At 56.1% G+C, this 23,032-nt stretch overlaps 1 long non-coding RNA gene across 1 annotated transcript; it reads left to right on the plus strand.

The window, feature by feature from the left end:
• The first annotated feature begins 13,704 nt into the window (after positions 1–13,704).
• On the plus strand, positions 13,705–19,045 carry LOC124226926 (uncharacterized). Its single transcript, XR_006885404.1, has 5 exons — positions 13,705–13,859; positions 14,902–15,010; positions 15,553–16,822; positions 17,058–17,146; positions 17,631–19,045. It is a non-coding gene; the product is annotated as an uncharacterized LOC124226926 (long non-coding RNA).
• Positions 19,046–23,032: the final 3,987 nt, after the last annotated feature.

Genomic DNA, 23,032 nt, shown 5'->3' on the forward strand with positions numbered 1-23,032 from the left:
GCGCTGCCACCTGGTGGTGACATGTGAAAACACACCCTCCAAGGCACTGTCAGAAGATGGTTCTGCCCTGGGGTGGTGGGATAGGGAAAGGCGTCCATGGGGAGTTTCTGGGAAATTAGGGATCTGAGACTAGATTAGGGGGCCTGAGATTCCCTCTCTGTTGTCATTACCAGCCACAGCTGTGTCTCTGTGCCTCTAGTTTCTAGTCTCCTCGTAGACCTTGGACACTTGTGAGACGGCTTTCCCTCTTTGCCTTGGCTGCCAGGATGCTCAGAAACCAGTATGCAGTCCACTGTTAGCAACCGAACAGAACCATGTGGCAGGCATTTGGAAGAAAACCTTGATCCCTGACTTCATATTCCTTTTCCGGGACAATTTTTCTATCTTATTTTATATTTAGTTTTCTGGCTATGCTTAGGGCATCTTTATAAACCACCTTAACTCCCTTCTTTCATGGCGGGGGAAGGGGGGGGACAGAGCAGAGTTATACATTCAGAAAGAGCATGCAAGCCTCAGTTTCCTCCCCTGTAACGTGGGCGCAAGAATCCCTGCCTTGTGGGGTTTTGTGTGGGTTTGAGGGCATGCTCGGTTAACATCAGGCCCACCCTTTTTCCCATCTCCCCATCCCCAGAGCTCTCTGCTGCTTGCCTAGGGCAGACCAGGATGCAAAGGGGATCCAAAGCACAGAGGGCTTTGTCCCCAGCCCCACTCTGCACTCTGCAGACCCACTGGCTGCCCCTGCTGGAGCCTGGTGCCCTGAGCCCAGCCATGGCCCGCCTCCTGGAGGACTTTGGCCTCCAGGGCCCTCTGCCTCCTGCCTGCAGCGCAGCGGTGTTCCCCGCTGTTCCCAGCTGATCCGCGGAGAACCCAGTTGCATCTCATAAATACAGAGTGCGCTGTTCTGCAGAATGGCTGAGGCGAGGCTGTGCAGGGGAGGGAGGGCTGGATGGGGGAGGCATGGAGGATGTGGGGGCTGCTGGTTGGGGGGGACGATGAGAGCCTGGGAAGGCGTCATGAAACTGGGGTGGGGAGGGGTCTCTGTGAGGCCAGGATCTGGGTGTGGATGGTTGGGGCTGAATCATGGTTCAGACCCTTCTAGCCGCGTGTCTTTAGCCTCAGTTTCCTTGTCTGTAAAATGGGGAAGCTATCCAAACCGGGGGCCATCGGGCTGGTGCAGCTATTGCATTGATAGCATTTAGCCCAGAACCTGGAACCCAGTAAGTGCTCAATAAGTGCTGTTATTTGCCCCAGATTTCCCCAGTCCTTTCCCCGAGAGCTTTGAGTCACTTCTGCTGTGGGAGCAGGGAGGCTGGGATTCGGACCACACCTGTGTTTGGGGGAGCACGGCAGGTGACAGGAAGGGGGAGGAAGCAGGTAGAGGAGTTCAAGGCGACAGGAGCGGGTGTTGGGAGCAAAAGACGAAGACTCCAGCACGCCCAGCAGAGCCGGACAAACCCCTGCGAGGGCGCGCTCTCTGATTGGCTTCAGAAGGGGAGGGTGACGTTTGGAAGGCAGAGGGCGCTGGGGACACTGTGATTGCACCTTCAGCAGGGCCACACGGGAAGAGAGACCTCGGGTGAGTCACTTTCCTTCCCTGGGTCTCTGTCCATCAGTAAAATGGTTTCCGAGAGAGCGTCCAGAATGGCAGCCTTTGAAGCTTCGAGGCTGAGTCATCATTGGACAAACGTACATTGAGGGCCTCCTGGGTCAGAGCCGGCGCCGAGCCCCAGGGACGCCGTGGTGGAAGAATCGAGCAGATTTCTCCCAGGAGGAGCCTCACAGGATGATTGTGGAGTGTGTGTGTGTGTGTGTGTGTGTGTGTGTGTGTGTACAACAGATGGGCAAGCGAATACAGAATCCCCAGCTGAAACCAGCCCTGAGGGAGAGGCCCCAGGAGTTCGTCAAGGATTGTGTGCAACCGAAGGGCTTGAGGTTGGAGAAGGTTTCCCGGAGCCGATGAGGCTCCGCCGGGCCGGGCTGGGCTGGGCAGCTGGTGGGGGAGCAGGAGCTTGGTGATGGGTGGATGTGGCCCCATTAGCGGGGGTACCAGCCAGGGCGGAAGGCCTCAGGCAAAGGGAAAGAGTTTGCTTTTCGTCCTGAGACCAGTGGGATGTCCCTGAAGGGCTATGGGCAGCGGAGTGATGAGGTCAGCTTTGTATTTGGAGAATCTTCTGGCTGGTTGAGGGGAACAGATTGGGGGCCTGGAGTGGAAGCTGGAGGTCCCAATAGGGGATGCTGGAGGCAGAGAGCATGGTGGCAGTTGGTGGGGTGACAGTGACTTGGTGGAATTGTTGAGGATCCCTCGATGGGGCTGGGGGCACATCAGATCTGGGAGTGAGGCTCTGCAGGGCTCGTCTCCCCCTTTCCAATCCCTTCTGGCCCCATCTCTGGCTCTGCCAGCATCTGCCCATAGAGGAACGGAGCTGAGGTGGGAGGGTGGGGAGGGTGGGGGAGGCTGCGGCCGAGCTGGCGGCTGGGGCCTGCGCCTTTCTCTCGGCAGCGGGAGTGAGAGGCTGGCCGGCTGCGGCACCTGCTGGAGCGGCTGCGAGGGCGGGGGAGCAGGTGCGGGGCATCTGGAGGGGTCTGCGTGCAGATGGATAACGAGAGGGATGGATGAGAGCAACACACGCTCGGCCCCCCTTCCCTGTTGTCTGCACACAAAAGCCAAGACAAAGAAGCAGCGGGGACACGGGACACTGCCGCGCAGGCATGGCCGCACGGCACACACATGCCAGAGACAAAGGAGAGGAGGGCAGAGGCACACAGCACAGGGCAAGGGGCGCGGGAGGGGAGGCGTGCGTGACCTCGGCCAGGCCTGCTTGTCTACAAGCCTTGCTCTGGGCATGGCAAACGGAGAGGTTGGGGACACCAGTGAGAGCTGAACCTTGCCAGTCTGATCGTCTTTCCCAAAGGACACTGGATCACGGGCTCCATAAAGTCGAGGGCACACTCTCAGGTCCTGCAGATGGAGAAAGGCTTGATGATAAAGACAGTGACTGTGAGTGCGGTTTGCGGCTGACATTGACCTGTGTTTGATCAAACCAACAGCCTGGACGCCCGTAAAAACCAGCAAGTGGACAGCATTTGTTATTTATGTGCTCTGCAGACGGGATGGCGTCTGTTCAGCCTCTAAGAGCCCTTGTAGCGTCTTCCCGGGAATAAGATCTTCAGGTCTTGGAGAGTCTCTTCAGGCCCTTCCAACAGTGAGAGAGAGAAAGAATACACTGTGCCCGTAAGGACCAGGCTGTGTGTCTTCCAGACTCAGCTCACTTAATTCTCCCAAAATCCCTGCAAGAGAGGTTAAGTTATCCCCACTTGACACAAGAGGAAACTGAAGTCCAGAGGGGTGAAGCTCCTTGCCCAAAGTCACTCGGTGAGTAAGGGGCAGAGGTGGAATTCAAACTCAGGTTTGCTTGACTCCCGCATCCATGTCTCGGCCACCGGCCTGGTTGAGAGGGAGGCAGAGAAAGGAAACAAGACAAAGAGTCAGGTGGCAGAGGGTCTGCATCCCTGGTGGGCTCCTCTCTGCTACTCCTTCAGACAGCTGGAGAAAGACAGATGCCTAGTAATGTTGTTTGGACACCTGGATACAGCTGTGCCTGAAACCATTCTAGCCTTGGACTTGTCTCTGCCACTTGAAACTGAAAAGATCTTGAAAAAATGGTGATCGATAGAGTTGTACTTATTCTTGTAATTCTCAATTCTCGGTACCTGGGACCGTGTCTGGCACTTGGTAGCCCTTTCCTTGACCTCAAAGATTAGTTGGGTCCCTCATGTATATTCCCATAAGCCCCCTGAACGTCCTTCATTATGACATTGATCACAGTGACTTCTCTCCCCTACAGGGCTGTGGGCTCGTGGAGCGCAGGGCTCTGTGTGTGTTGCTCACCATCACGTGCCAGGTTGGCACATGGTGGGTGGAAGCTCCTCAAACTGGGGAGACTCTGGACTTGAGCTCAGGGTGGGTTCTGCTGGGGCGGATTGGACAGTGGGTGGGTGATGGGGGAATGGATGAGCCACTGTCCGCTATGGTGGGTGTCCCCTTGATACTCGCCATGCCAAGGCACACGAGTGACCTCATACTCCAGGCCCCTGGGACTCCCTGCAGACTGCTTTCTCTGGCCAAGAGCACGGGCTTGGCCTGTGCCCGGGGCAGCCTGCAGGTGGCTGATGTGCAAGGAGCACCCTTTGACCGTGATGAATAAGAGCTGGTGGGTAGGTACCCCGCTTCCTTGACCTCAGGTGGGACGGCTCAGGTGTGTCTCACATGATCCCCAAGAGGACATCAGTGGGCCTGAATCCCAGTTACCCATAACAACTTGCTCGTTGTTGTGGGCTGAATTGTGTCCTCCCAAATTCGTATGTTGAAACCCTAACACCCCTCCCAAGTAATTGTATTTGGAAATAAGGTCTTTATAGAGGTCGTTAAGATTAAATGAGGTCATAAGGGTGGGGCCCAATCCAATAGGACCCGGGTCCTTATAAGAAGAGGAAGAGACCTCAGGGGTGTGTACACAGAGGACACACCATCTTCCAGCCAAGTAGAGAGGAGGCCTCAGGAGAAACCAACCCTGCTGGCCCCTTGATCTTGGACTTCCAGCCTCCAGAAGTGTGAGAAAACAAATTCCTGTTGTTTAAGGCCCCTAATCTGTATAGCAGACAAATACGCTCATTAATGCAGCTGTTCTGGCTTTCTTCTCTTTCCTGTCTCAGTGCTCGGCTCCCTTATCAGTGCCTCCTGGGCTCACCTCCCACAGGAACGACTTGCACTTGAATCCTTGTCTCAGGCTCTGCATCTGGGATAATGCAGGCCATTACTCCTGTCCATGTCTTATCTAGTGGGATGCTGGCCTTCACACATCAAGGCTGCCCCGGGGTGCAGGACAGAGATAAGACTCTGGAGAACACTGAACTCTCCTCATTCATGGCAATGATCCTGAATCAGTGATGTCCCTCCTGGACTGAGGTGCAGATTAACCACCGCTGTGCATGCCCAGGGCCGGGCAATGAACAGGTCCCCGGGGGACCCCAGCAAGGGGGCGGGGTCACTGGCCAGCTGGCTGCGGGGCGGCGCATCCTTCCCCGGGGAAGGACCGGGTGAGCGTGGGTGCAGCTAGGTTTCTGCACAGAGATTCTGAGCGCAGCCTTGGGAGGCAGACGGTGCTGGGTTTGAATGTCAGCTTCATCACTTTCTAGCTCGCTGACCTGGGGTAAGTCACTTCCCCTCTCTGAGCCTCACTGGCCTCATCAGGTGGAGAGGATGTGGACAGATCCTCAGAGGGGGCTGGAGGGAGCATGGATACAGCACTCTGAGCAGTTCAGGTAAGTGGGCAAGGGGTCAAGTTCATGGCCTCTGAAGGTGATTCCAGGGGGCTGGGGGAATCCTGTAAGTGCAGGGGATGATTGAATGGCACCTTCTTTCTGGGCCACACAAACCCTGCTCTCCTTGCCAGACAAACACACCCCCCTGAATTCAGGGAGCCCTACGCTCATTCTGGGCGAGGATGGCCACTTTGATGCCTCAAAAGGAGATTTTCTATCTGGGCGAGACTGGGAGATGCTTGCTCGGAGAACAGTAGTCAGAGAGGAGCTCCCCTGAAAGGCTGACATCCAAAAGAATTGCAAAGGGGACTCAAATGCTGGCACACACACGTTTCACAGCAGCATTAGTCACAGTTGCCAAAAGGTGGAAACAACGCAAATGCCCACCAATGGACGAATGGATAAACAAATTGTGCTATAGCCATACGATGGAATATTATTCAGCCACAAAGAGGAACAAAGTTCTGGGACACACTACAACATGGATAAACCTCAAATACATTATGCTGAGTGAAATAAGCCGGAATCGAAAGGACAAATATTGTATGATTCTGTTTATGTGAAATAACCAGAATAGGTCAATCCACAGAGACAGAAAGTGGATTCATGGTTGCCAGGGGCTGGGGCGAGGAGGGAATGGGGAGAAACTGCTTAAAGGGTGTGGGGTATTATTTTGGGGTGATGAGGATGTTCTGGAACTTGATAGACGTGGCGGTTGCACAACATTGTGAATATGCTAAATGCCACTGAATTGTTTGCTTTAAAGTGGTTAGTTTTATATTATGTGAAGTTCACCTCAAAAAAAAAAAAAAAAAAAAAGAAGGAGGAGGAAGAGGCACGGTGGGGTCCTTGAGTGGCTCAGTGGCACCCAGTGGGCCGATGACAGAGTTGCAACTGGAACCCTGGCCTCTGGGCCACCTGTGTTTCTCCAGAGCCTCTTCTGGCGATAAAGAGAACCCTGAGTTCTGTCTTCTGGACACATCACCAGTGTCAGAATTCGCCTGGAAGTCTTGGGCTGCGGGGCAGTGTCATGGGACAAAAATATCCAACTTGCGGATCCTCGTGGGAATAGTGAGGTCCCCACCGGTCCAGCTTAGAGGAGCTAACTTCATTCTGAAGTGGATCTTCAGCATGATGGCACCTCCTCTCGTTGCCATGGCAGCTGAGGCTCCATAATAACCAGCTCAGGCCATTTTCGGGAGATGCGGAAGAGAGAACATTGATGCTTCCCTTTGGGGTTCCCTCTGGTGCTCTTGTCTGCTCGTGGGCTCTCGGTGCCCCAGTTAGCCCCGTAAATTTCACCTGGAAGACGAGAGCTCCTGGTGAGTTGTGGCGAGGATGGCATTTACCATCTCCGGGTGTGCTGGACAACGTCCGGGGTCTACATTCAGGATAAGGTGAGGGTCAGAATGACAGTGATGGGGAGACAAGAAGGATGCCAGCTCTAGCTATCAAACTGGAGTTGAATCCCAAAGGGGGCGGTGGTAGTGTCTTGAGTCTTAAAGAGATGGAGGAGGCGCTGTGGGTCTCTAACTCTTCCCAGGAAAATGCAGGATGCTGGGAAGGCACTTGACAGATGGATGGAAGGTGGGCAAAGGACCACCCGAGACCCCCAAGAGAGCCAGCTTGGGCTACCTGTGATAAAGGAGTGCCCCATGTTAGAGAATTGGGGACAGAGGACAGCAGGCAGGACCACGCTGGTTTTGGTGTCTGCCAGACACGGGGTCTGCCCCTCCTTGCGTGACTCAATTTATGGCTCACCCTGGATCCACCAGAGTTAGATGCGGTGTCTTCGCAGTGAGCTCACAGGAGCCTCTGATGATGACTTCTTCCCCGCCCCCTTCCTCCCACTGCTCCCCTTGGAAAGATGTCCCTAAAACCAAAGACACTTGGGAATAGGATCATGGGCTCATTATTGTTCATCTTTGAGAAGCCCAGGGAATAGGGGAAGTGTTGAAAATCTGGGAGTGGGCAAGTACCTCCATTTTTTCCTAATGGATATTGGAAATGATGGGCTGATATTCAGGAGAATTGGGGAACAGATTATGAAACAGCTGGCTTGGGGTTATTTAAAAATAAGGTGGTGATCCCTATGCGTCCCTTGTGTTCATTTATGTCACGTGAAACCCCATTTCCTTTATTGCTTGTGGTCTGGTCATGCGGGGGGAAATCATAGACCTGGAAATGCCAATGTCTGGCCAGTGTGGTGACTGAGTCCCATTTTGCCTTTTCTCTAACTGTTCCATGTGAGCCTTACTTCTCTGGCAGGACTGCTAGCTCTGCTGGGGGTGGGGGTGGGGGTGGCCCCTGGGGCCTCCCTGAGACTTTCAGGGTTCCTGCAATGGCCTTGTGCTGGGCACACTGGAAATGTGCTATAGGTTTGTGGAACTGGGTTTTCTGGGGGTCCCTGCAAGAGATGCGCAGTATAGAGGACAGCTAGGAAACTTGAAACCTGAAGTGGTGGCTTCAGATGCCACCTGGGTCCCTTACAGTGGCTGTGGGCACTCTGTTTGCCTCTCTGAGACTTAATGTCCTTATCTGAGCAGTGAAGACGATAAACAATATACACAGAAGTGTGAAAATTAAAGGAGACGTCACAGTATTAGAATAAGAAAAATATGTTTTGAGCCCTTACTACCTGCCAGGCACTATTCAATGTGTCGCTCCCTCCCACGCATTCCAGAATTTAACCTACACAACCCTGTGATGTGGGTTCCATCATTATCTCTACTTTATGGGCCAGGAAACTGAGTCTCAGGAAGGGTGTGAAGCTTGCCTAAGGTCGGGCTAACGGGCATGGACAGAGTTGAAACGTACACCCAGGACAATTTGGTTATAGAGGCCACTGGAATCATCTAGCACCGCGGTTCTCAAGCGTGAACGTGCATCAGAATCCCCTGGAGGGCTTGTTAAAACATAGATTTCTGGGCCCCACCCTGGAGTTTTTCATCCAGCAGCTCTGGGGTGAGGCCTGAGAATTTTCATTTCTGACAAGCTCCCAACCAGCTCTAGAACCTCTGCTCTAGGACCACTTTCTAGCATTACTGCTCTAGAAAATAGGAGGTGCTAACGAGAAGGCAGGTGAAAAAAATCAAAGACCAAACCTACACAGGTTGTTAGGCCAAGTGGTGTAGTGCCAGCGTATGTGGGCATGAAGTCGCAGACATGGCCTCAAATTCTGACTCCTCCATAACCGTGTTCCCACCAGCAGGGTTAATTGAGGGGCATACACGGAGGCCCTGCGGGTTAAGCACCTGGTACTCGGGGACACGTCTCTTCAGTCCTCTTACGCCGGGGGTCCAGGCTTTTGGTGCCGGGTCCGTGGTCGCGCGCCGCCCGCTCGCCCCTCTCCATCCCCTCGGCGCCAAGTCCAGCTGGGCAAGCGTTGCCATGGCAGCGCCGCGGGCGGGGATGCAGGAGGCTGAGCGCGCCGCCGGGCTCGCCCCTTTGTGCTGCGGGGGCGACCATGCGCTCCCCCTACTCCCGGCGGCCTCCAGCCTCCCGGTCCCGAACCCCGGGAGCGGGCAGAGGGTAGGGTGTGGGGTTGCAGGGGCGCGGGGAGGCGGGAGGAGGGCCGAGGCGAGGACCAGGGGTGGGGCGCCTCCGCCCGCCAGCCGCTCCCGCATTAAAATTTCATGGGCGCTGCAGCAGCTACAAAGACGACGCCGGCTGCGCTCGAGGGACCAGAGGGAGGGAGGCTGCGGACGAGCGCGGGGAGGAGTTTGCGATGGGAGGCGCTCGCAAGGGCTCCCCCAGTTCTGCGCTGATAGCCCGGGCACAAAGAGCCCTCTGCACTCGCGCCGCAGGACCGCCGACCCGAGGTAAGCCGCCGCCCCGTGCTAACAGCCCTGCCTCCCCAAGGGTCCTTGTCCCCGGCCAGGAACAGCCTAATTCCCTGAGGTTGGGGTCGACAGCAGGCCCCAGGGTCTTAGGCAGGGTTCAGGGGATGGCAAACGCTGCCTGAGTGCCCCTCGTTTGACGGATTAAGAACGTCTCCAGCCTGCAGCTGTCAAATGCAGCCAAGACTCGAGGCTGGGTGGGGCAGGAGACAGGGAGAGGCGACTATGCGCTGGGAGCCTGGTGCGGATGGGGGTCCTGCAGTCATGATCTGAGGGGGAACAAAGACCAGCCCCCGTACCAGACAGACGTGAGGGGACCTTCTCTGACCACCAGGTTAGCAGTTAACTGGCCAAGCCCTGGACACAGCCCAGATGGTCTGGAAACTGGGGGTGGGGTGGGGGGTGCTTGAGCCCCCTGCCCTCACAGGGAGCCCATCTCTCCCAGCGCCTGCCAGTGCTCCACTTCTGGGACTCCAATTCCACATGTCCGGCGCCCCGCGTGGTGCCAAAGGGATGGCGAGGGCCGGAAAACCACCTTCTTCGAGAAGCATATTGACATTGATAATCATAATAATAATAATACATCCGTTTGTGGAGGGCTAACTCTATGCCAGCAACACGCTTAGTGCTTTGCACGCATTATCACAACAGTCCCACGAGGTGGTGAGCGCTCCATTTTAAAGATGAGGAAATTGAGATCCAGAAAGGGTTAGGTCCATGTCCAAGGTCATACAGCCAGTGATTTTGAATCCAGATATGTCGGACTCTCAAGCCCATGCTACATCCCCAAACGGGTCTGGGGAGACCCCAGAACTCACCAGCTCCGTTCCCACCTCTCCTCTTCAATGCACTCCCCGGAGAGGCTTGGAATTCGGCAGAGAGGGGGCTAGATCTCTCCTCTCCCCCAGCGGAGGGCCCTGAACTAGAGAAATCGCTTCTCAGACTGTGCAGGGGGAGGAGGCCCGGGGGTCCTGGATTCCCCACCCTCATCCCAGGCTCCAGGCCAGTGGCTGCGGTGCGCCCGGATTGCTGGCGCGCACACCCCACTGCAGTGGCGGCAGGGAGAACGCCCCCACCTGCTGCAGGGGGGAGCGGGGGAGGGAGGCAGGCGTGCGGGGAGGGGTGAGGAGAGCAAGGCGAGATTCCGTGCGGAGGCCGCTTTGTTTTTCCCGGTGCCAGCCTCAGACAGAGCGCGGTCCCGGAGCGGAACCTCATTCTGGGCACCGTGCTTTACTTTCCGAAGCGCGTTCTCATTTGGGAGCTTCGCATAGCCTGGGCTCCGGGGGAGGGTAGGGGTGAGTAATTCTACTTGACAGACAGGGAAACCTGAGGACAGGGGCTCTCCGACTTTAGGGGCGGGGCTTCGGGTACGCAGATGTCCGGGCCACGTGGCCGGGGGATGAGTCAGCGGCGCTGGGGTGGGGCCGGGCATCTGGATGTGGCTTCAGCCCCCTCCTCATGCAGGTGGCTGAGACCACAGTGCCCTGACCTCTCGTCTCACCCAGAGCCCAGAACCACATAGCAGTCTGGGCAAAATGGTTTCCTCAGGGACACTTTACCAGCGCCTAGCTTTGGGCGGCATTGAACACATCCCACACTGAGTTTGGGTCATTTGATGTAGAAAGAATTTTGCAGTAACATCCCCCTTGCCCCTACGCCCACCTATTTTATTATTTAACGACTCTCACAGGCCAGAACGGTTCTGAAATCTACCCCATATCCTTCTTGCTGGGTTTTTGGGCTCCGTCTCCCTCCTTAAGCGAGGAGAGAGCTTAGCTTTCGGAGTTCCCAAAGGAGCCACAACTCCTTACCAAGAGTTTTGGAAGAACCACTCTCTACGCCTGTGTCAAAAATGAGAATTTTATAATTTTTGCTATTTTTTTACGAATTTAATAAGTTTAATAAAATACATGATAATTGTAGAAGATCTGGAAAACACACACACAAAAGAAAAGAAGAAAACTCTCTAGTTTCATTGCCCAAGAATAACTACCATATTTACTATTTTCTATTACTGAGAATGCTAATTGAAATTGTAAACTGTGTGCATACTGCTTGTGAGGGTCCATCAGATGTGTTTCTCTGAGTCTTTATGCCCTTTGAGGAAATCCTTGCAAGAGCGTGAATGTTTCATGGAACAGATGGACACGCTCTAGTCAGCCTCTGTTGTTGGACCTACCCGTTTTTTCCATTTTTCATTTTGCATCTTCGTTTTTAAGGTCCGTTTCTCTGGATCCCATCCTTGCTTCCGCCCAGGGCGGGGGTTGCTCTTTGAACAGATCACTCATGGAGGCAGTGCCGCGTGGTGGAGAGAGGACGGATGGACAGTGACACAGAGATCTGTGTTCCAGTCTTTCTCTCCACCTTCCTTCTGTGTCAGTAAGGAAGCTCCCTTCTCAGAGCCTCAGTCTGCTCATCTGTAAAGTGGGGCTCATAATCCTGGCTTTAAAAGGCTGTTGCGAAGCTATGAGCCAGTGTGTGTAACGTGCCCGACACCCAGGAGGCGCTGGATAAGGACAGTGCACCCTCTGTGTACCACCTGAGTCCGCTTACATGGCCCCTGAATCTTGTCTAGATACTTAGCTATTTGTTTTCTTTGTGCCACAGTTTATTTGTGTTGGCTTCTCTCCTGGGTGATCCCTGGGCTGTGGGAGCAGCAGTGTTTCTGGGGCACCGGGGCCATTGTGCAGGTTCCCTGGGCTGGTGAATAACCTACAGGCTGGTCCTTTGTTCTGAGGGGGTCCTTCCTCTTGTCTCTGTGGCTCGGCTCATCTGTCAGCTGGAGCTCCATGGAACAATAGCCAGAGACACTCGGGGACAGAGGTGGAGGCTGGCCGAGGGTGACATCTGTCTCCTCGTCCTCTCCAGGCTGATCGGATCAGACGAGGCAGGTGTCAACTTCTCCCTTGTGGTGCCAGGTGGGCTCCTCTGGAAGCTACTGGATGTTATGGGGGGGGAGGGGCTGAATTGTGTACTCCAGGGTGTGGAGCAGGTGATTAATGATAACCAACTCCAGCTACCAGTTAGTAACCATGTACCAAGGTTCTTACTGAATGCTGCCTCATGGAGACCCCAGGATGAGGCTCGGAACTGGGCATTACAGATGAGAATCTGAAGCTCAGAGAAGTGAAGTGACTAGCTCCGGGTCACACAGCACGTTAGTTGCAGAGTCCGGATTTGAACTCGGATCCAGAATAACTCTGAAACCTGTGTTTCTAACGACTGCTCTCCTCCTCTCCCAAAAGGGAATTTAATCAGTTGCCTCGAGACCATGGAAGCAACTAGAATAAACGGATCTGAGATGGTTTAGCCATCATGGGCCAGTTTCTTCGCAGCGATAGTAATGCTGACGACCCCAGTGTTTGCGGTTTACACACACCCTCCTCAAGTCTTTTCTCATGGTATCCCCACCCCTGCATTTGAACATAAGTCTTCTGCCCCTTTGGGGGTCAACAGGCCTGTGCAGAATCAAAATGCACCACTTTCCATCAACGTCATCTTGGAGCAAGTCACTTAAACCCGAACCTCAGTTTCCCCATCTGTAAAATGGACACAAAAAACCCCAACTCATCATTTTGTCAGGTAGGTAGAGGTGCCGCCATTAGTATCTGTTCTCTGTAAATGTGAGTTTCCCTTCCGTTCCCTCCTCCTTGCTCTTTCGTCTCCCCCCGCAGCTCAGAGATTCCCTTGTTTGAGGGAGATCTGAATTTTGAAGCTCCCGTTTGGTGTACGTGTTCGAATTCATCCAGAAACAGCTCTCTCTGCTTCCCCGCAGGAGCCTCTCTCCCTGGCACGTCTCCTGCACGCGCCCCGCATGCTCCTCGTTCCCAGGAGCTTCCGTCGTCTCTCAGCACTCACTCATCCAAAGCAATTTAGGCCAGCGGCGCCTGCACGCTGCAGCTCTCAGAGCAGCTATTTTATTCCAGAGTTAGGAAAAAAAACCCAAAACCCAGAGGGATCCTAAAATGCCACCAAATGCGTATTTCCCTGGTAGTCGTTCTTCTGTTACCAGGAGCAGTGCACAGAGTTTAGGGGAGAAATGAATACCCTGTGGGTGGTGTTAGGAGCAGGGTGGGCAATGGTAGTAAGGATCGTGGAAGAAAAGAATAGAATGCAAGCCCGTGGATGATATTCACCACCCCATGTAACCTTCACAACGGCCCTGTGCGGTGGGCGTCGCTCTCATCCCCGTTTCCTGGGTAAGAAGACAGTCCCAGCGCAGCGGTGCACGTGCTCACGGTGACAGAGCAGGGATGGGACTTCATCCCGGAAAGCCTGCGTCCTTTCCAGCGTCTCGGGATGCTTGGGTCGGCATGGGCCCGACCAGGAGACCTCCCGGTTTCCTGCTTTGCTTCCGATCTGCATCCGAGGAGGTCAGTTCTGGCAAAAGCTGTGATTTCAGAACAGGAGCCCGGAATCCGTTCCCCAACGTGCCCGTGGGTACATCTTTCTTCCCTCACCCTTTCTCTCTCTCTCTCTCTCTCTCTCTCTCTCGATGACAGCTGAGGCATCACCCTGCCCGCCCATGTCTTTCGAGACGCCTTCCCGTGGCCGCCAGGACCCTGACAGCATCAGAGGGATAGCTGAGGGGACCCTTTCTCTCCTCTGCACCCCCAAGGACAGCAGACACCAGCTTCATGCCGCGTGGTCAGGTCCACCACGAAATCCACACGTGCGGAGGCCTCCTGAATCTCAGAGGTAGGTGGGACCTCTGAGGACCCTATGGGGGCCAGTCCTTCAACTAAACTTCCCTGATGGGGCCCTGACCTTGACTTGAAGTCCGGGGAGGGTGGGGAGGTCCATCTGGGCAAGTGGGAGCTGAGAGGCCAGAGCCCGCGGGCCACCACCTGGTCTCTGTATGACCTTTGATCTGACCCTTCTTGGTTCTTGTCCTCTGTCATCATATCTAAATGAGTTTTGAAAGAATAACTTTATTGAGGTATAATTTACATACCGAAAATGCACCCATTTAAAGCACACATTTCAATTTTTTATTTTTTGAGGAGGATTAACTCTGTGCTAACTGCCGCCAAGCCTCCTCTTTTCGCTGAGGAAGACTGGCCCTGAGCTAGCATCCGTGCCCATCTTCCTCTACTTTCTATGTGGGATGCCTACCACAGCATGGCGTGCCAAGCGGTGCCATGTCCGCACCCGGGATCCGAACCAGCGAACCTCGGGCCACCGAAGTGGAATGTGCGCACTTAAACGCTGTGCCACTGGGCTGGCCCCCCACGTTTCAATTTTTGATAGATGTTTTGATAATACATAGGTCTTTGTAGCCACTACGATAATAAAGGTATAGAGCATCTCATCACCCCAAAATGTACCCCCGTCCCTTCCTGTCCCTCCCAGCCTCAGCCCCAGCCCACCACTGACCTGCTCTATGCCTATAGAATAGACTTGCTTTTCTCCTAAAGTTCCATTAACATGAACTCTTTTGTGTTGGCTTCTGCTATGCACAGTGTTTTTGAGGTTCATACTTTTTATTGCACATCTCAGTAATTCAACCCTTTTTTGCCTAACTTCACTGAGGCATAGTTTAAATATCATATAACTCACCCATTTCAAGTGCACCATTCCATGATTTTTCAGTAAATTGAGCAAGTTACATGCCCAGCACCATAAATCAGTTTTAGAACATTTCCACTGCCCCCAGTAGGATCCCTCACGCCCATTTACTGTTCAACTCCATCCCGCGGTTAATCCCAGACAACCGCTGATCTCCTTTCTGTCTCTGTAGGTCTTTGCTTTTCTGGACATTTCCTAAAAATGGAATCGTGCAGCCTGTGGTCTCTTGTGCCTGGCGTCTTTCGCCCTGTATGATATTTCTGAGGTTCGGCCGAATCGTAGTAAGTATCCATCGTTTGTTGCTTTTTATCGCCGAGTAGGTTTCGTTATACGAGGGTGTCACAGTTTGTTAATCTCTTCCCCAGGACGGGAGATTTTAATTTGATCTGTGCTTCCTAACTGGGCTATAGATAGCCCCCGCCCTGGGGAGGCATCTAATGCCCCAGGATAAATATGGCCCATATTTCTGAGACTTCAGTGTTACACAAATATTTACTCAAAGTTTAAATCATTCGCTGGTGAAAATAATCTTTTGGAATACTTACTGTGTGCCAGGCGCTGGCTAAGCCTTTGAGGATAATTCACTTTGAGCCCCACGTTGTGCACATGGGGTTGGGAAGCCGCAGTCTTCCTCGTGTTCCTCTGACCTCAAAGCCCAGCCTTCCTTTCTACCCTCAAAGCTGACAGCTTGACCCAGGAGCTAAAGTTTCCCTTGAAACCCCCATTGGCTTATTAACCTCAGGGATTGCGGGTCCACGGGGCCAGAGGAAAGGGTCATTGCGGTCCAACAGCGTTCCTCTGAGCAGCCAGGGTCTATTTTCAGAGTGCGACGAGTTCCTGGGATGCAGGAGAGAGAAGGCAATGTCAGGGTTCTTCAGGATGCCCACAACCACTCCGGGGAAACAGCCTTGCAGATAAGTATTCAAACTTACCAGCCCCGGCCGGCCAGCCTGCCCGCCTCCCGGTCTGTGCGGGAGAGTGTGGCAGCCAAGAATCCCCACGGGAGGGGAGAAACTGGTGACGCAGCTCCTTGGCTTTTCACCTCTTTGCCACAAAGAAAGAGCTTGTCCCCATTTGATGGGGCCCCCGAAAGGGTAATTTTCATGCCCCGCTTTTGGCCTCAAGGCTTGTATTTTATAAATGCCCCCATCAGGAACTTCTGAGAGCTGAGTTGAAAGACTTGTCTTGAGGACCTGTAGACGGGTGTCAGAAGGAGGCCCGGGACTCCTGGAGAGTTGGGCTGGCGCTTCTCTTCTCTTCTCAGCTCTAGCCCTTTGCCATTATATTTATCAAACGTGGCCAGGGCTCCTTTGCCAGGCAGTCAAGAGGGGACCTCAGCGCTGTGCCCTCAGGGCGCATTCTCATCAGTGCAGGGGTCTGAGTACATCTCCGGCTCTGGGCCCGCGCCCCAAGTCCTGGGTGCTGACAGCAAACTCTGAAAATTCGAGCAGAGAGCCCCAGACTCTCCTGCGGTAGGTCTGCCACTCAACAAGGATAGCTTTGCTGTCCCCAAAAGCAATACCTGGGGGATGGTTCTGGGTCAGGATTAGTGGGCAATTGGAGGAGGGTGGGAGGGGGCAGAAAAATAACCGGCTGAGCACAGGGCTCCTCCTGTTTTGCATCCACTGCCTCCAAGTATGGGTTACTATTGCGCACTTTGAGTGCACGGGTCCCACGGCTCAGAGAGAGGCACAGACTTCCAAGGGCTGCACAGTATGGCAGAGCTGGAACCAGGACTCTGGATTCCTGACTCTGTTCAGCTGAGTCTGTCTTTACTTTCTCCTGGGTCACATTCTGCTGATGTTGGGAGCAGGCAAGTGGGTGCAGGGTGCCCCTTCCTCACTCCAGGACCATCTGGGGTGGGAGGAAGGGAGGTGGAGGGTGTGTGCCTAGGCCCAGCCCCCCCTGGCTCCCGGGCCACCTTCTTGCTGCCAGAGAATTCTGGCCAGGCCCGGGCTGGGGAGGGGGCCTGGGCGCGGTTTTCTCCTGCGGCGTGGCTGGCTCTTGTCTTCCAGGATGGGCCTTGGGGGCTGCGTGGGGAAGGAGCTGGGAGCCGGGCCTGGGCTGCCAACGCGGTGGCCGGGCACTGCCAGGTAAGCCTGAGTGGATGCAGGCTCCACTGAGCTTAGCTTTACGGGGCATGATTGTCCCCCTCCCAAGACCCCTCCCAGGCCTGGCCAGAACATGTCTGCTCCTGAAAAGAAGGCCTGGGAGCCAGGTGGCTGGCAGGCTTGTTCTGTGTGGTCTCGGTGGGGGTGGGTGGGACCAAATCAAGACCACGGTGGTGGGTTCCTGGCAGAGAGTTCACCACATTCCTTTATTTCGCAGAAACATGGCCCAAGCACCTTCTCCCAGCTCGATGCTGAGGATCCAGAGGTGAACACCAGTGATGTGGTTCCACCCTCTCCGATCTTCAGGTAAGAACGTGCTTTAGCGCTGTCTTGGCGAGGGAATGAGCTCCCTGTCCTGGGAGGTGTGCATGTGTGTGCATGTGTGTTGGGGGAGGGAGGTGCAGAGGTTCCCTCAGCGGGAATGTTCTAAAGGGATCCTGGCCTCCCGAGGACTCGGAAGGCCCTGTGCATCCGCCTGACCCCCATCCCTCTCCGCCCACGATGCTCTTGGGGTCGGCTCTGGGCTCCCTTTATAGCTTTTCCATCCCCTGAATAAGCCCTGCTGAGATGGGGTATCCGTGGCTTCCATTGCTTCCTCTCTATTCCTGAGTTTCCTCTAAAAGCTTTTAGTGTCCAAGGCCGTCACCCCCACCCTGTCTAGGTGTTGGGGGCACAGGAGGGAGACTGGGGTCTCTGAAGGTGCCCCCCTCAGAGGTGGGGTTAGACTGGGGGTGTGGAGCGCTGGGCACGGAGGCTGTGCCCTCCTCCGAGCTCGCTGTGTCTCCTCCAGGCCACTCTGCCCCAGCTGTGTCTCCAAGACTCCGGGCCTGGTCTTCTCTTTGGAGCCCGGGCGACTCTGGACTCCAGCCACGAGGACACACGGAGGAACCTTCGGTGCTTTTCTGGAGCCCTCGACAATTCCCCGAAGACCTTATCCTTTCCAGCTCCCGGGATGAAGCCTGCTGTGGATAGAGGCCCCTCCTGGCTGGAGCTCAGCCGAGCACAGGGCCTGGCTCTGGGGGACGGCTCGAGGGGTGTGACGGAGGCTGGCCACCCACCGTCCCCTCTGCACCCATCGTGACCTGCCTGCTGGGCCTGCCCATCCGGGCCCGGAGACCCTTCCTGACCCCGCGTGGACTTCATTCCTCCTGGCATCCCTGCTCACGACCAGACAGAGCTCGGCCCGAACCCCATTGACCACCCCGTCCCCAAGGCTGGGTCTCAAAGGACCCTCCAGGATGGGCGCAGGAAAGCAGGCTGGGAGTCCAGAGGAGCTGCCGGGGGCTGGGGTTGGGGGGGCGTCGCAGCTCAGGGGGTGCTGTGGGCTGGAGTCTCATGTGCTGTTTGTCGTGTGAGCGATTCTTATTTTGGGGGGTGCCTTTTGGATGGGGCTTCTCTGTGCTTCTCCTCTTCCTGATGGTCACAGGGAGGAGGCAGGCAGGGTCGGGGGAGCGGAGGCCTTCCTCCGTGTCGCTGAGCTCTGGGAGGGGCAGCTGGAGGGGAGAGGGTGTGCCGCCTTGAAGGGGGAGAGTTTCCTAGAGATGAGGGGACCTAGGCCAGGGGAGGTCGCCAGAAGGAGACAGACACTGGGCTTTGTTCCCACCATCCAAAGAGAATGGGCTAGAACCGCCCTGGCCCCAAGGCTTGAGGGGTCCCCCCAGCCCGATGTCAGCCCCCTGCTCCTTGTTGCACCAATCTCCAATTGTGTCCTCGGGGAGCAAAGGCAGGCAGGCGGGCCCAGCCACGTGCAGCCTCCCCATCACACGGCTGCAGACTCACTTCCGGCCCCTTCCGGGTCTCCCCTTAGGCCAATCCCTCCAGGGGGCCGGTCCCAGTGCTTGTCCTGGAGCAGCCTCAGCCTTTCTTCAAAGCCCCTCATCATTTTCCTGGCAGGGGAGGGGGCCTGCATGAGTCGGCTTGGCTGCTATCACAGAATACCCGAGACCGGGGGGCTTCAAAAGCAGAAAGGCATTTTCTCGCAGTTCTGGAGGCTGGAGGTCCACGATCAAGATGCCAGGGGTGGTTTCCGCTGAGGCCTCTCTCCTTGGCTGCAGGTGGCACCTTCCTACCGTGTCCTCACATGGCCCCTTCTCTGTGCACACGCGCGGAGGGAGAGAGAGAGCACTGATGTCTGTTCTTATAAGGGCGCCAGTCCCATCAGATCAGGGCCCCGCCCTTCTAACCTCATTTAGCCTTATTACCTCCTTAAAAGCCCTGTGTCCAAATACAGCCACATGGGGGTTACAGCTTCAACCTATGAATTTAGCCGGGATGGGGTGCGTGGGGGGGGGGGACGACACAATGCAGTTCACAACCCGTGCTCCCCACAAACCTGGAGCCATCTCCCCTTCAGAGTCCCCACCCCACAGGGAGGGGAAGGAGGAGCAGAGTGAGGGAGGTACTGTGCTCAGGTGGCCCCGGGAGCCTTGGGAACACAGGGAACTGGCTGGACCCAGTGCAGCGAGGGGGCGTCCGCAGGAGAGGGATGCCCTGGGAAGGGCCCGGGCACAAGGTCCCGAGGGCACGCTCTCTGCTGTTCAATCTTGGGCAAGTCGCCTCACCTCTCTGAGTCCGATTGATTTCCATTCTTGAAACAGGGGCCCTCTGCTCGCCGGCGGGGGGGTGGGGGGGGCGCGCAGGGAGGTTCCCTCGAAATCCCCTGCACGTCCAGTGCCTCGCTCTTAGTCGGTCCTCAGGAGGCACCCCCATCCGTCCGGGAGTCCAGACTTAGAGCATATCTGGTCCAGGCGCTCTGACTGTGGACTCAGCATCCCCAACCCAGAGCTGCTTCTGACGGCTCTTCCCCGGCCCGTTTTCTCAGCATCCCTCTCTAATCAGCTTGGCGAAGTGGCTGCATTTCATGGCCTCCATAGTAGCTCAAAGTGCTTCCTGGGGTATTTCAATTCTACCCTTCTCATCAGAATGGAGCACTTACCGTGGGTCCTTCCCTGTGTTAGGCCTTTTGAGGGAACACAGGGGATCTGGCCATCCCACGCGGGAGACAACCAGCTCACATGAAGAATTGGAGAATGGGGCATAAAACAGTCCACTGAGGCACAGGTTCGGGGTGTTTAGGGGCTGGGAGTAAGATCCCAGTGCGGGCTGCAGCAGGCTGGACAGGCTTCCCAGCGAGGCAGAACCAAGCAGGGCCACGAAGGATGAGAAAGATGTGGCTTAGCTGAGAGCTTCTAGGGGGAAATTAGAGCAGAGAGTCCCATAACACATTCTAGGAGATGTCACTGCTCTTTAAAAAAAAAAACGTGACTTGAAATTCAGCAAGTTTCTGTAGTGCAGGACTTATCAGAGCCTTTAAAATACTAATGGAGATCTTGAATACTCAAGGACAGACAGAGGATGAAGTGTTCCCCCCAGACTTTACTGGCAACAGAACACTCTTCTTATAGAGCATCATTTAGAAGTGTGGGAGATGCCAGGCTGGGGTTTCCGTGGGAACACCACAGCAGTGATAGGAGATGACATATCTAGGGCATGCTCAGGTGCTTGGCGGCATCAGCTGGGAAGGCTGAAGACCAGGAGGGACCGGGGAGTCCTGGTGTCAGGAGTCAGGAGAGCTCTCTGCAGTTTCATATGCGGGAAGGGCAGGCCCATGGTCGGAGTAGCCAGAGGCTGGCAGTTGTCGATGGAAGACATGCCCACCAGACACGGTGGTTCTGGGGCGTCAGACCTTTCATGGGAAGATGCTGGTGCGTGCACGTGTGCGTGTGGGAGTGTGTGCTGAGCGTGACAGGATCCAGCCTTCTGGGAAGGGGCTGACCAGACCCAGGCAGGGGGTTTCCAGCCAGGACAAGGAGGACCTATTTTTAGGGGAACTGAAGTGTCTGGGGGGAGGCCCTTGAGGCCTACCGCCAAGAAATGGGGAAGGAAACGCTTTCGGGCAGGATCCATGTGGGTAGGCTTGATTCTGGTAGGGGTGAGGGGTTTGGAGGCAGACCCCTGCCTGGGCAGGCCCAGTTCCCCGGCTGGTCGGGGTGGGGGGGCCTCGGGGCTGCAGCTGGAGGGGCCGGGCAGTGTTGCATGGTGGGGTTAACCTACTAACCCAGGGCTCGGCCGGGATGCTGTGGCGAGTGATGAGGTGCCTGGCCTTCTGCCAACCAACTAACCCACTAACCAGGCCGGAGCATGCCCTACTAACCCCCCGCAGCCAGACCCTACTAACCTTGGAGCTCATGGGCGTTTCAGGGGGCTGGGACGTGGGGGCAGACGAGGCTCCGGAAGGCCCTGCCTGTGGCCTGGGATCTCTGTGCAGACCCGCATTCCAGGACAGGGCATGCAAACAGGACTCATCACCAACCCTGCCACTTTGTGCTGGGCAACTTTGGGCAAGTGCCCTGAGGGAACCCCAGTTTCCTCAGATGGGAGGACTGATCCTTCCTTCACAGATTGCAGTGGGATTCCCGTGAATATAAAGCTCTTGGCACACGGCAGGTAATTAAAAGAAATATAAGGGTGGGCATGGGAGGCCCAGAAAACCTGGTTGATCATGTCCCCTGCCTAGGTCCTGGTCCCTCTGGGTGTTCTGCACACAGACCCTTCTGCCTGGGGCCAGACTCTCGCTTGGAACCCCTAACCGTCTCTTCCCCCCTTTCTTCCTCCTCCTCAGCTTTCTTCTCCGTAGGCAGCTCTTTTGTTCGGTTACTAACCCGTCTAACCCGGGGGTGCCCAGCGGCGCCCCGATCATCCTTTAACAAACTAACAGACCTGCGTGTGCTCTTCCTTCTCTCCTAGTGACTCCCGCGTGTGTCTGCTGAGGTGCCCTGTCCGCTGGTGTGTGCTCTGACTTACTAACCCAGCCTCTACTAACCCTGTTTTCTCTTCCTACTAACCCCAGCCCTGCCGAGCTCTGGGCCCTCCCGGGGGCTGGTCCGGCTCCTTTTGGCAAGCAGATGTCCGGGGGCGGGCCCTGCAGACAGACACCCCAATTGGCTGCTTGGGAATCCACTGGGCCAGGTCTGGGGCAGGGGACGGCCCTAGGAACCCCGCCTGTGGCCCAGAGGAGGAGGCGGTCATGCGGAGGTGGGGGCCGCCTGCCGGCATGAGCATCTCTCCTCTGTGCACAAGTCTGGTTGCCACTGGGAGCGGGAGGGACCAGGGAAACCTCTGGGGCGTGAGTGTGGAGGCCTGCGGGGCTGGAGGTGGAGCACTGGGCTTTTCCGCCCTGGGGCAGAGAGGGGGCCTGGGTGTCCTTCTTGGGAGGGAAGCGTGGGCAGAATTTTCTCTGCTGCAAAGTGACGGGCAGAGGCAAGGTCCTGCACAGGAAGCCAGTGGGGGGCGTGTCCTAGACAGGAAGCCAGGAGAGGGGCGTGTCCTTCAAGGAAGTCAGGAAGGGGCGTGGCCCACACCGGAAGACGGGAAGGGGCGTGTCCTGCACAGGAAATCAGCAAAGGGGCGTGTCCCACACCGGAAGTCAGTGAGGTGAGACTTCCATACATTGGAGGTCAATGAAAGGGTCTTTCTCACGGTGGAAATTACCAACTGGAGCATTTAGCCCAGGAAATCAGCAAGAGGGGGCAGTTCCCATATTTGAAGGGTGGAAAGAGGGGCATTTCTTACCGACGTCAGTGAGAGGGGAGTTTCTGGCCCCACCCCAGGGAGTGAGAAGGTGTGGCCGAGAGATCAGTGAGAGGGGCCTTTCCGACCACCGGAAGTTGGCTAGAGGGGCCCTTCCCCCCCACGCCTGAAGCGGATGTGGGCCATTTTTCCACACCGGAAGTCACTGAGAAGGACTGTCACATACCAGGAAGCTTGGGCAGGCAGTGGGGACAGATGATCCGCCCTGGGTCTGGGGTTGCGGGAGGAGCCGATGGGACGCAGGAAGTGAACCCCCGGGGGCCCGCAGGAATCGCAGCCAGGACCTCAGCCCGGCTCCCTGTCCGTCCCACCCACACCCCTGCTCCAGCCGCCTCCCCCAGAGCCCGCCAGCCGCTGAGCCAGGGCCACACCTGGGGGTGATGTGCTGCCTCACCTCCAGTAGGCACCTTGGTCTCTGAGCTACTCGCTCCCTGGCGCCCTCGCACTAACTCTTGCTCTCCCCCAGCTAACCCCTGCCTCGCCCTGGCTGCCCCGGGGGCTGCCCACTAACAGCCGACCCCGCCCGCCTGGGAGTCCCAGGCTCCCCCGGCCTGACTCCCTCCGAGCGGCTCGTAATTAACCTGTCCTTCACCTCCACTAACG

The sequence above is a fragment of the Equus quagga genome, chromosome 15, assembly GCF_021613505.1.
Source record: "Equus quagga isolate Etosha38 chromosome 15, UCLA_HA_Equagga_1.0, whole genome shotgun sequence".
Taxonomy (NCBI): domain Eukaryota; kingdom Metazoa; phylum Chordata; class Mammalia; order Perissodactyla; family Equidae; genus Equus; species Equus quagga.